Source organism: Mixophyes fleayi, chromosome 12, assembly GCF_038048845.1.
Source record: "Mixophyes fleayi isolate aMixFle1 chromosome 12, aMixFle1.hap1, whole genome shotgun sequence".
Lineage (NCBI taxonomy): Eukaryota > Metazoa > Chordata > Amphibia > Anura > Limnodynastidae > Mixophyes > Mixophyes fleayi.
The window spans coordinates 8004454-8017066 of NC_134413.1; the positions used below are offsets into that span (position 1 = coordinate 8004454).

Genomic DNA, 12613 nt, shown 5'->3' on the forward strand with positions numbered 1-12613 from the left:
TATTTTTTTTTAAAGCACGGTTAACCCCTTAATAACTGGGGATACTTGTGACCAGATGTTTTTTCAGCTCTATGCTGGCTAAATGAGAATAACATTTTATTTGATATGGCAAATCTTTTATCTTTATTTTATGCATCAAGTAGTGGTAGGGGACATAATTCAAACGGCGTTTTTGTGCGCAACGTCCGCAAATCGTCTGCACAATCACTCTGCTCACGCCCAGATGTGGCTGATACGCCACTGAACGCAGCCAAGTTCAATTCATATTTGAGCGCAAAGGACACTTACTACAACCTAAGATTTCAGGCAGGGAACAGGGCGGGTAAGGGGCGTTTGGGCGTACTCAATGTACAGTAAGGGCGTGCCAATTACGAGTGCACGTAGCAGCGTCCAATCCAAGCTCTGGGCATCTCTAAGGTACGTGATTTTCAGTCGTATCTCTTGCTCCAGCCACAGGTCTAGTCTAAGTGCCGATTACTAGTGATGACGGCTGTGTGTGCAGCTATAATGTGTGTGCAATCAGGAGCAACTGTAACAATGCATTTTATGATTTTACGCAATTAGTGCATCCCCAGAATTGTACTAAAAAAGCATTCCCTTATATCTGTCATTCACTTGATGTGCATTATGTGAATTTTATGCTATTTTCGGGGAAGTTATAGGGCTAGATGTGAGGGTATTTTGTTATTTCTGTTTTTAGGTTTTGTAAAAAAAAAAAAAATATATATATTTTTTTTAGTGTATATCCCAGTGGTGGTTAGAAATCTGGAGACATCGGTTATACACGTTATTCCACAATGCTGCTGCAGTAGTGATAAAATAAGAATACACTAATAACAAGGGGCAGCTGGACTAAAATCTTCATTTTGAAAAGTTCAAAATTTAAAAGCAATATACCAGGTACCAGTGTAGTGGTGAAACGAGTCGGGTGTTTGGGCTGCTGTGTTTATATACCGTACATGTAGTTAATATTATTATTAATATTTATAGGCTCCACATAAGGTCCGCAGCGCTGTACAGAGGGCAAACAACAAGACAGTACATGGTATAACAGTACAATACAGTAAAACAAATAACACTATAACTCTTAACATAGCTACTGGGGTACATTCAGCGCAGGCTGAAATCTGTGCCCATTAGTGTGGGCGCAACGAACAGGGTTAGAGCCACTGACAGAGGTGAGAAGACAATGGAGGAGAGGAGTCAGTGGGTAGAGAGCCCACAGAGGAGGTGCACAGTATAACCGGTGAGCAAAACTTATAGGTAATGAGAACAGGAGGGAAGAGGGCCCTGATCAATAGAGCTTACAATCTAAAATGTTATATTTGCTTACACTAGTGAATATAACAGACGTCTTCTGATTTCTAAGCCACAATACTGGCTTGCATCAGCTTCATACACCTGGGCACTCTAGTGGATGCAGAAGATTTTCCTAGAAAGGACTGAGGTTTAAGTTCTCTGTACAGCACTGTGAAATTATTGGCGCTATATAAATAGCTGATGATGATGATAATCTGTTGGCTGAAATATGTGGGACCATGTTTGGTGTATATGATTATACCCTAATATATTTTGTTTTTAGAACACCTGTTTATTGGTTGTAACTGGAGCCGATATGTCTGCTCCACTACAACAAACATCAGTTTTTCCTTTTTTTTTTTTTTTAAACTGAGAGCTAATTTGGGTATTATTAGATCCAGTACCTCTCACTTCTGAAGGGCGACATCAGTGAGATCTTGATGCACAGCATTCTAATACTGCGCAGTGATGGTCGACCAGCCAGGGACTTTAAATTATGTTCATAGCTGTCTCATAGGAGTCACGAGCTGCCAGTGGAAGGGTCCATGTGGGCGGCTGCCATTAAGACCCGGTCCAGTGTGTGTGTGTGTGTGTGTGTATATGTATATATATATATATATATATATATATATATATATATATATATATATATATATATATAGTATGTGTGTGTATATATATATATATATATAGTGTGTGTGTGTGTATATATATATATATATATATATATATATATATATATATATATATATATATATATATATATATATATATATATATATATATATATTGTGTGTGTGTGTGGAAAAAAAGAAAAATCTTGTGCAGGTATTTTACTGTCACCACCAAACACAGATATCGGTATTTTTGTTTAGTTCAAGAAATTCAGATACTTACATATCCAGTATGTCCCTATTGAAAACTAAACTATGAACAGATTCAATGATTTGATTACGGTTTCCAGCTTTATTGTCCCTTCAGTAACCCTGAATGTTGGGACTGTTTATTTAGTGATTTAACGGTGCACAGATCCTTTGAGGGTTAACCCATTCCAACAAAAATATATTTTGATCCCTGCAAAGCAATAATTCCCCTCGCAATGCGTCTGCTCTTGAACATTTGGAGATCTGCCAGGTGAGAACCTGACCTGGGAAATACCATGCCGTGCCTGTAAAAGTAACACATCCTGAGAGTGCAGCGCCCGTTAACCCATCGGCCGGGTTGGAGCCAATAGGTGGACTCCACAAAGCAGTGATGTAAACTAGGTGCCTCCTCCTCGCTGTTACACTGTACAGACCGCAGCGTAGGTGATGGCTCCCATGATCCCTATGGGCTTTCTGTGCTTTTGACATAAGAATTAATAAATTATTTTGGACTGATGTGAACTAATAAAACCGTTATTAAAAAAATGTAACATGAGGGGAGACAGCCCCTCTTCAGAGGACAATTTTTTACTTGCATGCGCGTTCCTGCAACTTTTAGTAAATACATTGTTTTATCTTTTATAGCTAAGTTGTTTATTTCTGACGCCCTGTAATAACTACAACTCTATTGAGAGAATGGCTTTGTAACGTAGTTCAGGGCATCTAAATAAGCTACTGTGACTGATGATATATATACTTTGTTTAAAAGCACAGAAGAAAGTCAGATGATTAGTCTGAAATGTTCACAGACAGATATATTTACTAAGCTGTGGGTTTGAAAAAGTGGAGATGTTGCCTATAGCAACCAATCAGATTCTAACTGTCATTTATTTAGTACATTCTACAAAATGACAGCTAGAATCTGATTGGTTGCTATAGGCAACATCTCCACTTTTTCAAACCCACAGCTTAGTAAATATACCCCTAAATTAGTTATACGTCAGCAGATGTACCCACCCAGCTGTATCGGCCTGATGGATCCAGATAATATTTCTGGTGAATGCTTTGATAAATTGATATCAGTAAGTACCACCTGGTTTAGATAAACCGACGCGTTTTACAGGTTCTGGCAGTTTCAGATGATACGTTTTAAAATAAATATAATCGGACATCTGATATTTAGATTTTTTTTTAACTTTAATTTTAAAACTTTTATTCAAATGATGTACACAACAAAATACAATATATAAACGAATTAAAAATTATGATCCTTACATTAGTATTCAAAACTTTTCACTTGTATTTGGTGGGAGGATATTTTGCTGGTGTAATCGCTGTACGTCTATTTGTAGTGTTTGCACACTATTGATTTCACCCCGTTCATCCTTACAGATTTGCACCAGTTCTATTAAGTGTTTCTGTCATTCGTTATCACACTTTACAGGATATGCTGCATGTCACACGCACATTCCTTAGCTAATAAAGTATATTGAATTTGGATTTCTTTAATGTTTGCTAAAAGGAATAATGTGCATGACACCAATCTTGTATTTTTAGTAATGTTAACTCCAACATCCCTGACATGCCCAGTGACACATTGTTCTTCCTAGACCAAGCTTGAGAGCGTGTGTGGATAGCAACATGAGCAGGAGACAATTTGTAGCTCTTTACTGGACTCCAATGATAGTGCGGTCTGCCAGTTAATCTGGAGAAGACATGATCAGATGCATGCACTCTATATGCCTTCACTAAGGTGTCTACTGATGCTCCTTCTACACCGACCTGATCATTTAAATCAGGCCTGTCCAACCTGCGGCCCTCCAGATGTTGTGAAACTACAAGTCCCAGCATGCCCTTCCAGCTATCAACAAGTTGTCTACTGGCAAAGCATGCTGGGGCTTGTAGTTTCACAACACCTGGAGGGCCGCAAGTTGGACAGGCCTGATTTAAATAATCTCACCCCACAAAGTGTGAATGGTACTTGGACATGTCTTTTACCTCCCCCATGTCCTCCCCCTTCCCCTGCTCTAAACAAATGCCTGGTAAGGGAGGAAAGTTCTCCTGGCTGCAGTATGGAAGGAGTTGGGTGGTGGTTGGGAAATGTTAGCATCCACAACAAGAAGGTCGTATTTTGAAAGATAATCAGAAGAGTGGCAGAGCATGGCCTCTATGATTACTGTATTACTCTATGTTTACTGTACTGTGCTGTCTCACCTTGTATTGTAATTGGTTTTTGTCCCTGTACGGCGCCACGGACACCTTGTGGCGCCCTATAAATAAAAATTAATAATAATAATAATAAAATGATTACCGAAAATATACAGAAAGCCTTTGTGTGCGAATATTGATATTATCTTTTTTAATCTGTATGTCCAATAGGTGAGTCATATAGAAAAGATAAATTAAAGGGAGTTAGTGTGCTTTTGATAACACTCCAGATCTGACATACATGTCCCATTCACCCATCCACTCATTGGTAGGTATGTATCTGTCATGTTTCTGCCCTATTAATAACATTATATAAATGAGGAAGAGAGACTGGTAGAAGGTTTTGCATAGACCTAATATAAGCGAATCTGCCATTTGACTTATATTTAGACAAGGGATTTAAGATTTATATTATCTACCTATACTAACCCATGGCTCTCTGAATCTGATGCAGGAGGAGCTTACAATATTGAAGTCTACAAAGCAATAGCTCTTCAAATATATTATATAGCAGACAGCAGTTTTATTCTCACTTTTTGTTTGAGCACTTACACTTATGTTTATATTTCGCTAATTTTATATACAATAATAAAAGGTAAGTTTTAAATTTAGGAATGTTTCTTTTGATCTAAAATCATATATTCAATGAGGAGTTGTTAGTGCACCTGTAATAATAAACTTCTTTTCTCCTATTAATAACATTGCCAGAAACTCTTATTGTTATTGGTCAGGTGACAATCAAAACCTCAAAACTAGTTCCCTGGACCCACAGTTGTGTATGGAATGAGGGTGTACAAGCCACCCAGTGCTATGCATGTAAATAATTATTCAAAATAGAGGTTGCACTAGCTGTACTGTCTATTAAAAATGTATAATTTAATAAGCTGAACCTGTTGCTACCCACAATATAGACCAGCTCAGTTCACTAGGAATTATTGTTATATTAAAGCTCCTTATCAAGCAAATAGTGGAAGGAGTCATTATTGGTGGCCGGATCAATTTTTAAATATAACCTATAAATTCACTAAGAACCAGTTATGATGTGATTTGGCGATGTTACTGGTTTTTAGTAATTTGGTGGGCCGTATTTTGATTTATTTGGTTTATTTTGCATGCTCATTCAGCCCACAGAACGGACGCCTCCTTTATGTGTAGACAGCTGGTGCAGTTTAAGCATTGTATCTGTCGGATATCTGTAGAGAATGGTGAATTACCGAGCTTACCATATACACATAACTCGGAAGTGCACGAGGCCTAGGAACTCCGCTTTTCTAGGCATTCTGCTATGCTCCATTCACTCGTGTGGCTCATTTTACAAAGCATTATAGCCACATATGGCAGCAGAATGATTTAAGCATGTAACAGAGAACAGCAGATACAGACAGCACTGTTATGAAATATCGTGTCCGGGGGAAGTACAAAGGGTTAAGAAAAATAAACCAACACGAAGCCAATGGTGCTGTTTTTTGGGTCAAATGTAAAATGTTGTAATTATTAAAAAATGTCAGGCATCTCTCATGAGCTTATTTGGAGAGTACCAACATTGGCAGCTTTCCCTCTCGTTCTGTTTTCTTGCACTCGTCTAGCGCTTCCTGTGACAAGGACGCAAGTGCACAGCATCTCCCGTGTTTAAAGGAAAACATTTAGGTGAAACTCACAGACGATCAATTGGATGCGATGATTAATCTCTTCCCTCCTCTGTATCAGTTTTCCAGGGAAAGGCTTCAGAAAAGATGAGGCAGAACAGCAAGAATTGATAAGGTTTGGCTGCTGCATTCTTTTATTTCAGAAATGCCCATAGGGTTAGGATTATTGTGCTGATGAAAAGCACGTGGATAAACACAAAGAACAGATGTGTTGCAGATTTGGCAAAGCCTGAAATATGATTCAGTCAAGAGCACTTTGAAAGAAAGTTTGAGGAGGCCGATGGTAGTACCTGTGGTTCTCATTGTTATACGTGTAACTATGGTAACAGAGGCCTATTTATCCATCTGGATATTAGGCTAGAGAAGTGCTTTTAGGCAAAATTGTGTATCCCCCATGCTATAAGGAAGGATCATTTCAAACATAAAAGGTTACATCACATATATCGGGAAGTGGGCTTGTCCATCACACATCGGAGCCTTCAAAATATCCATTTAGGACATACAAATGTTTTTTGTAGTAATGATTTCACTCTTACCCCAGAAGCAGGGGGCATTTTTATTTTTAGATTGCTAGAATGTAGCTGAATTTGTCTCCTCTGACTCTTATGAGCATTTAATCATTCTGGCATTGAGTGGGAACAGAGGAGTGGAAGAGAGCTGATAAAAATAAAAAAAAACCTCTGTAGAAAATTGGCAGCAAATGGTCAACATGATGTATAGATTGGGGTTTTGATCTGGGTGAACGGTCGAATTTGACTACAAATATGCCTCTTAAATAGCAGTAAAGCTTTTCATTCTTCTAATGAACAATGGAAAACATTTTAAACGCTTGTCAAGCTGTTCTCAAAGTACCAAAAGGGGATTAACATTAGGGTGGCATATATGTGCGTTTATGAGATAAAGATGCGTCTCTGTGGACTGCGCAAGTTCTTCTTGTTTTCAGTTACACGACCTTGAAAGGCGTTCGCTACTAGACGTATATTTTACACCCAAGTTTAGGAGTTGATTATGATGGTTGATGTATCCTTGCTCTAGACGCCTCTATACACTAAGTTTTGGTTGCATCTCAAAATACAGACATGAAAACACAACCATGCAGAGTGCTATTTGCTGATATACAAATGATGCATCTTTATGTTCTACTCTAAATTAGTCGTACAGGGGCATATTCAATTGACGGCGGGATCGCTGAAAATCCTGCGCTCTAAAAATATTACAGTTAATACGGTAATTCTGCGCGTAAAAACTGTTAATACGGTAATTTACTCGCTGGATTTCAGCTCGCAGCTCGGGGAGCTGCGACCTGAAATTCAGCGAGATATTACCGTATTAACGGTAATATTTTTAGAGCGTGGGATTTTCAGCGTTAACGCTGACAATTGAATACGCCCCAAAGTTTCTTAATGCATTCCCCATAGATTAATATGGGGACTGCAAGTTCTGCATTTCAGTTCTGCTTTTTGCAGCAAGAGAGCCGTTACCTGACATTTTCTATAGGATCCAGTTAAAGCCTCTTCGGCTTCGCTGTATCCCTCACTGTGGAAGTGCTATACACATGCACATTGAACCTCCTCCTTTCACTGACAGCGATAGGCTACCGGTAATTAGGGAAGAGAGTTACTGCTGGAGGAGGTCTTTGTCAGGACTCCCAGAGTAGCCCCGGCATGATGAATTCATCAGCTATTTATATAGCGCCACTAATTCCGCAGTGCTGTACAGAGAACTTACTCACATCAGTCCCTGTCCCGTTGGAGCTCACAGTCTAAATTCCCTAAAACACATACACTAAGACTAGGGTCAATTTGATAGCAGCCATTTAACCTACCAGTAGGTTTTTTGGAGTATGGGAGGAAACCGGAGCACCCAGAGGAAACCCACGCAAACACAGGAAGAACATACAAACTCGGGAATCGAACACTTGACCCCAGTGCTGTGAGACAGACGTGCTAACCACTAAGCCACCGTGCTGCCGTGAATTATAGCGGTGCTTAATGATCGTCACCACACGGTTTTAATACGTAGACCTTTTTGTGTCTGTGCCGTTGTGTACAAAATTGGGAGATTCACCAAAGTTCCCTGGCACTGTGTATGCCCAAAGCTTTTGCCAGTTATAAATCTTTGCGACTGTTTTCTCTGAAACAAGCAATATAATGATCGTCTGTAAAATCGGCTTCTAAATTACAAGTTCTTCTATAAGGACTATGCATGAAATAGCTAAGAAGTACCTTTCAGTTGGATGTAACATTTTTCTTTTGTTCATTTTTCAAACTCCAACCTACAGAACTCAGTTATACTTTGGAGGTCCTTCTGCGAGTCCAAAAATGTGAAATATTTAGATTTTCCCTCTTTGTAATGCTTAACACCAAGGCATCAGAGCCAAGAGTTCCCCCAGGTCCCTGTACTAATTTTTCTTGTTAATAGAGTAATTATCCAAGAGTAGTAAAATCTGCATTGATTTATTGTTTGCCATTCCATAGCAGGTGATGTAAAAGGAATCACTGGAGCTTATCAATCATCATTCTGTTAACACAGGGAACAATTTTTGGCAATTAGAGTCGGACTGTCAAGAAAAGTATGTGTCATCAACATTAAATTAGTGTAATGAATTAACTGTTCCCCTTTGAAGAGAGGAGCAGGCAGGAAAGAAAACACAGGGCTAGCCATCAGGTGATAAGGCGATCCCATACAGGGTAACACCAGAATGAGATCCAATATGCAGCCATGGAAAAAGCGGATTAGATTTTTTTATGACCCCCTTTTACTAAAATTAGTTTTCCTCCTAAAATACTGCTCAGTTTAGGGTCATTTATGGCTTTCATTAATCATGAGGGGACAACGGAACGGTAATTATTGTGGCACTTTTGTGTGTTTGGAAGTTCTTATTGCGTAACTCTGGGCTGGACTTGTGTAGTGTACCTGACACACACAGTGAAATTACATAATGGAATGTTTTGACTACTTAAGAAGTAAAGTCCAACAATAAAACAATGTAAGAGGATGAACATGAATATATATATATATATTTTAAATATAAGCAGATGTGGATATTTTAATCATAAAAGTTACAACACCAGGAATTTCAGGCAATACCTGCATTTTAGGGTTGTTTGGTTTATGGGTCCCTTTTCCAAATGGCTTCTGAAAAGTGTGCTTTGACCCCTATCAAATTAGTATTCTTCTGTCTGCTTGTGCTTGCATCAAACATAAATGATTAAATATGCTTTTAATCTGCAGGGAATGCTGGGGCAGTATGTTAGGAGAAGGGAGAGGTAGGGTAAATCTATGAAGAACATACACGGAATAATGTGAAATAATTACAAATGTTCCTACCTAAATCACACACGTTTAAATGGACAACTGCTGTTGCAGAACAATCAGTAACACAAAAGACTTAATATTATTATTATGCTTTATTCATATAGTGGCAACATATTATTATACAAAGAATGTTAGTCAGTCCCCTACAATCCTAATAAATGGTGGTCGGGCACCTTTCTATCCTCCATCGGACCGGAACGGGGGCTGTCCCTGTGTGTCTATATAATAGGCCTAGTTACAGAGGTACATATTTTTAAAGTGAAAAATAAATAAATAAAATGTTGGTGGCTGTTCAAAGCCCTGGTGTGTAAAAGTGAAAAGAGAAAGAAATTAATATGGCTCCTTGGTACATGATTACAACTTCTGTATTGAGGTTGCTATGTAAAAGTCAGTTGACTTAATTGTGATGTCACCAGCAATTTCCTCTTCTAAAGGAATAACCCAATTTAGGTCACCCCTGCATGCAAGCAATATAAAGATCACATGTGATTGACATCCAGCTGACGTGTCAGCTAGGATTCAATCACTAATACGAGTGATCTTACAATGCCAAGGTACAGGGTACTCTTGACAGAGGGCCTATGTTTTTCCTTGTTAAAAATATATAAACCTCTCCCCCTTTCCAGTTTCCCCTCATGGTACTCCGGATATCTCATAACCATATCTCTTTTGACTCTCGTTTACCTGCATATTACTAATCCTGAGGACCACTATGTTTGTGGTGGTTCTGAGTTCTACGCCTCACCTGTTTTGCAAACTCTTGTTGTTAATACTGTTATGAATTGTTTGAGCATAACAAATGCTGTACCGTTTATTTTTGACAAAAATCTGAATAAAAATATATTTAAAAAAAATAAAAATATATAAACCTCACATACATATATATATAAATAAATGATGATGATGATACATACATAAAATTAAATACTAAAATTAAATATGGTAAAACACCATGTGACCAATCTGTGTGACTCTCCAACATACTGTATGGGTGTTTCGCGGAACTAAACCTATGAAAAGGTATTTTCTACCCAACCCCCAAACCTTTCTTTCCTTTCTCCCACCATAAAGACTTTTGCCCACCAGGACTTTGAACAGTCAACAACATATTTTTTATGTGAAAAAATAAAATATAAAATAAACTATGTACCTCTGTAACTAGGCCTATAGCTTCATCATTCTTCTGTTCATTCTTCACTCATATATAACAAGCACAGGGGTCTCTTTACTATTGGTGGTCAGTGTACTGCGATAGGTAACATTACATATCGCAGCATAACGCATCGCAGGTATGTACCAACACTTACCTCTTTTGCAATGCAATATGAAAGTCCCCCCAGGTCTGCGATAAAAGATGAGGCTTCGTATTGCTCATTACACAGACGCGATGGTCTCCGGTGATGGACCTTCTTTCTTCTGATCATCCGTGTATACGCCAGTAAAATAAACTTAAAATCCTATGTTCAGCATCCTTGAAACCCTTTTTAAATTTTGTAATGAGATGCAATGGCCATTTTACGTAGAATCCATATCTAAATAGTACATTACGTAAGACTTTAGATCACACGGCTCAGTGGTTTTACAAGGGACATATATGTGGGGAAGGAAGAGTAAAGGGTCACCCGTGAATTCAGCTACGTTATGCTGAAAACACAGAGGTTCATGTCTGTCCGGATTGGATCACACCTATCTGAAAATAGATTCTAATGGTAAAAAAACCAAGTAGAGGCAGAGGTCAGCTCTATGTTGTCTCATTCTGTATTGGTGGGAGAGCCACTGTATCATGTTCTTGTTGAGTACTTTTTAGGAAACTCTAGGAATTTAGATTGTAAGCTCCAATAGGACAGGGACTGATGTGAGTGAGTGCTCTGTACAACGCTGTGGAATTGGTGGCGCTATATAAATAAATGGTGATATTTATATTCCTCGAACTTGTTAGATCTCATGTTCTCATATGCATGTAACAGAAAATACTAATAGTGTTATATTAATAACACACCACATGTGCAAAACCATGGAAATGCCTGTATACAAACAGTAAACATCAAACTTCTTATCTGCCAGTCCTTCATCCAAACAGATGAACCTTGACCGTCTGCTCCTCCAAATGATATGAATTGCTTTTTACACAATCCTAAATGCATGCAAAAAAGCCCCAAAAGTAATATTTTAATACTGTTAACAACACACCACTTGTTTACACCAAGTAAGTGCCTGTGTACCAATTCTACTTTCAATAAAAGCTTATATGTCAAGTCAGTTGCTCTACTGTGTATAATATTCCACCAACCTCAGGATAACAGAATAGAACACACACTGGTGCGACAATATCTGCTAACAATTAATAAACTGCTCATCTTAAGTCCTTTCCTGTATTCTCATAGGTTTAGATAATGAGTATTTCCTGAATTTTAGTATAAATCCTTTAGCTGACAAAGTCCCCTTTGTATCCAATTTAAAGGATAGAAAACAGGGTGCATATAGTAGACCCAACACGTTTTGTCCTATTAAATCCTGGAAGTCATCAGGGGGATAAATCTGCTTTGTAATCAAGGACTGTTACCACTGCATTGTAAGACAGGTGGCTTTAAACAGCCCAAGAGTATGTACTTGTATATATTCTGGAAAAGAGCGGCAGCTACAAATTGCAGAGATATATATATATGCTAATGAACAGAAGTTGAAAATGATATTACTGTTAAAGCCACATTTATACATGGGTTTTTTTAGTGAGCAAAATTATAGCTGAAAAGTGCGGTGGGCTTATATGTAAGTAGAAAATGCTAAATGATGGTGTAAAATCTCATTTAATGATGGAGAAGAAAACTTGCCTAATATCTTGACCACTCTCAAAGAGTTAAAGGGCAACTCAACCCACTTCATTATACTCCAAATGGACAGCATTGCAGGCGTATTTACAAATACACTCTGCAAAGTAGATAATCATGCTGCTTGTCCAGCTATCTCAAATAAAAAAATATACTGAAGGACACTGAACTTCTGAATGTTTTCTGTCCAATCTTCCTTAATGTTTCCTAACCTGAAGTTTCTTCCAGTAAACTGTTGCAGTGTATCCCGGAGCAGGTTGTGTGAGGTACAAGCAGCTTATTCAGTAGACATAAGAATATGAAGCTGCTGGGAAGAGGTGGGGTAGGAACAGCAGGAGCAGTAAACTGTCTCCTGTCAGAGGTATTATGTACAGGAAAGATGGACACCTCTAGTGTGATCTTTCATTTTTAGCTCTAACTGTTCCTTTAAAAAAAAAAAAAACTTGACTAT

General features: G+C 38.2%; 1 long non-coding RNA gene across 1 annotated transcript in view; it reads left to right on the forward strand.

Annotated features, from left to right (window-relative positions):
• Positions 1 to 12613, forward strand: part of LOC142109201 (uncharacterized) — a 134042-nt gene that overhangs the window by 59850 nt on the left and 61579 nt on the right. The window lies entirely within an intron of this gene.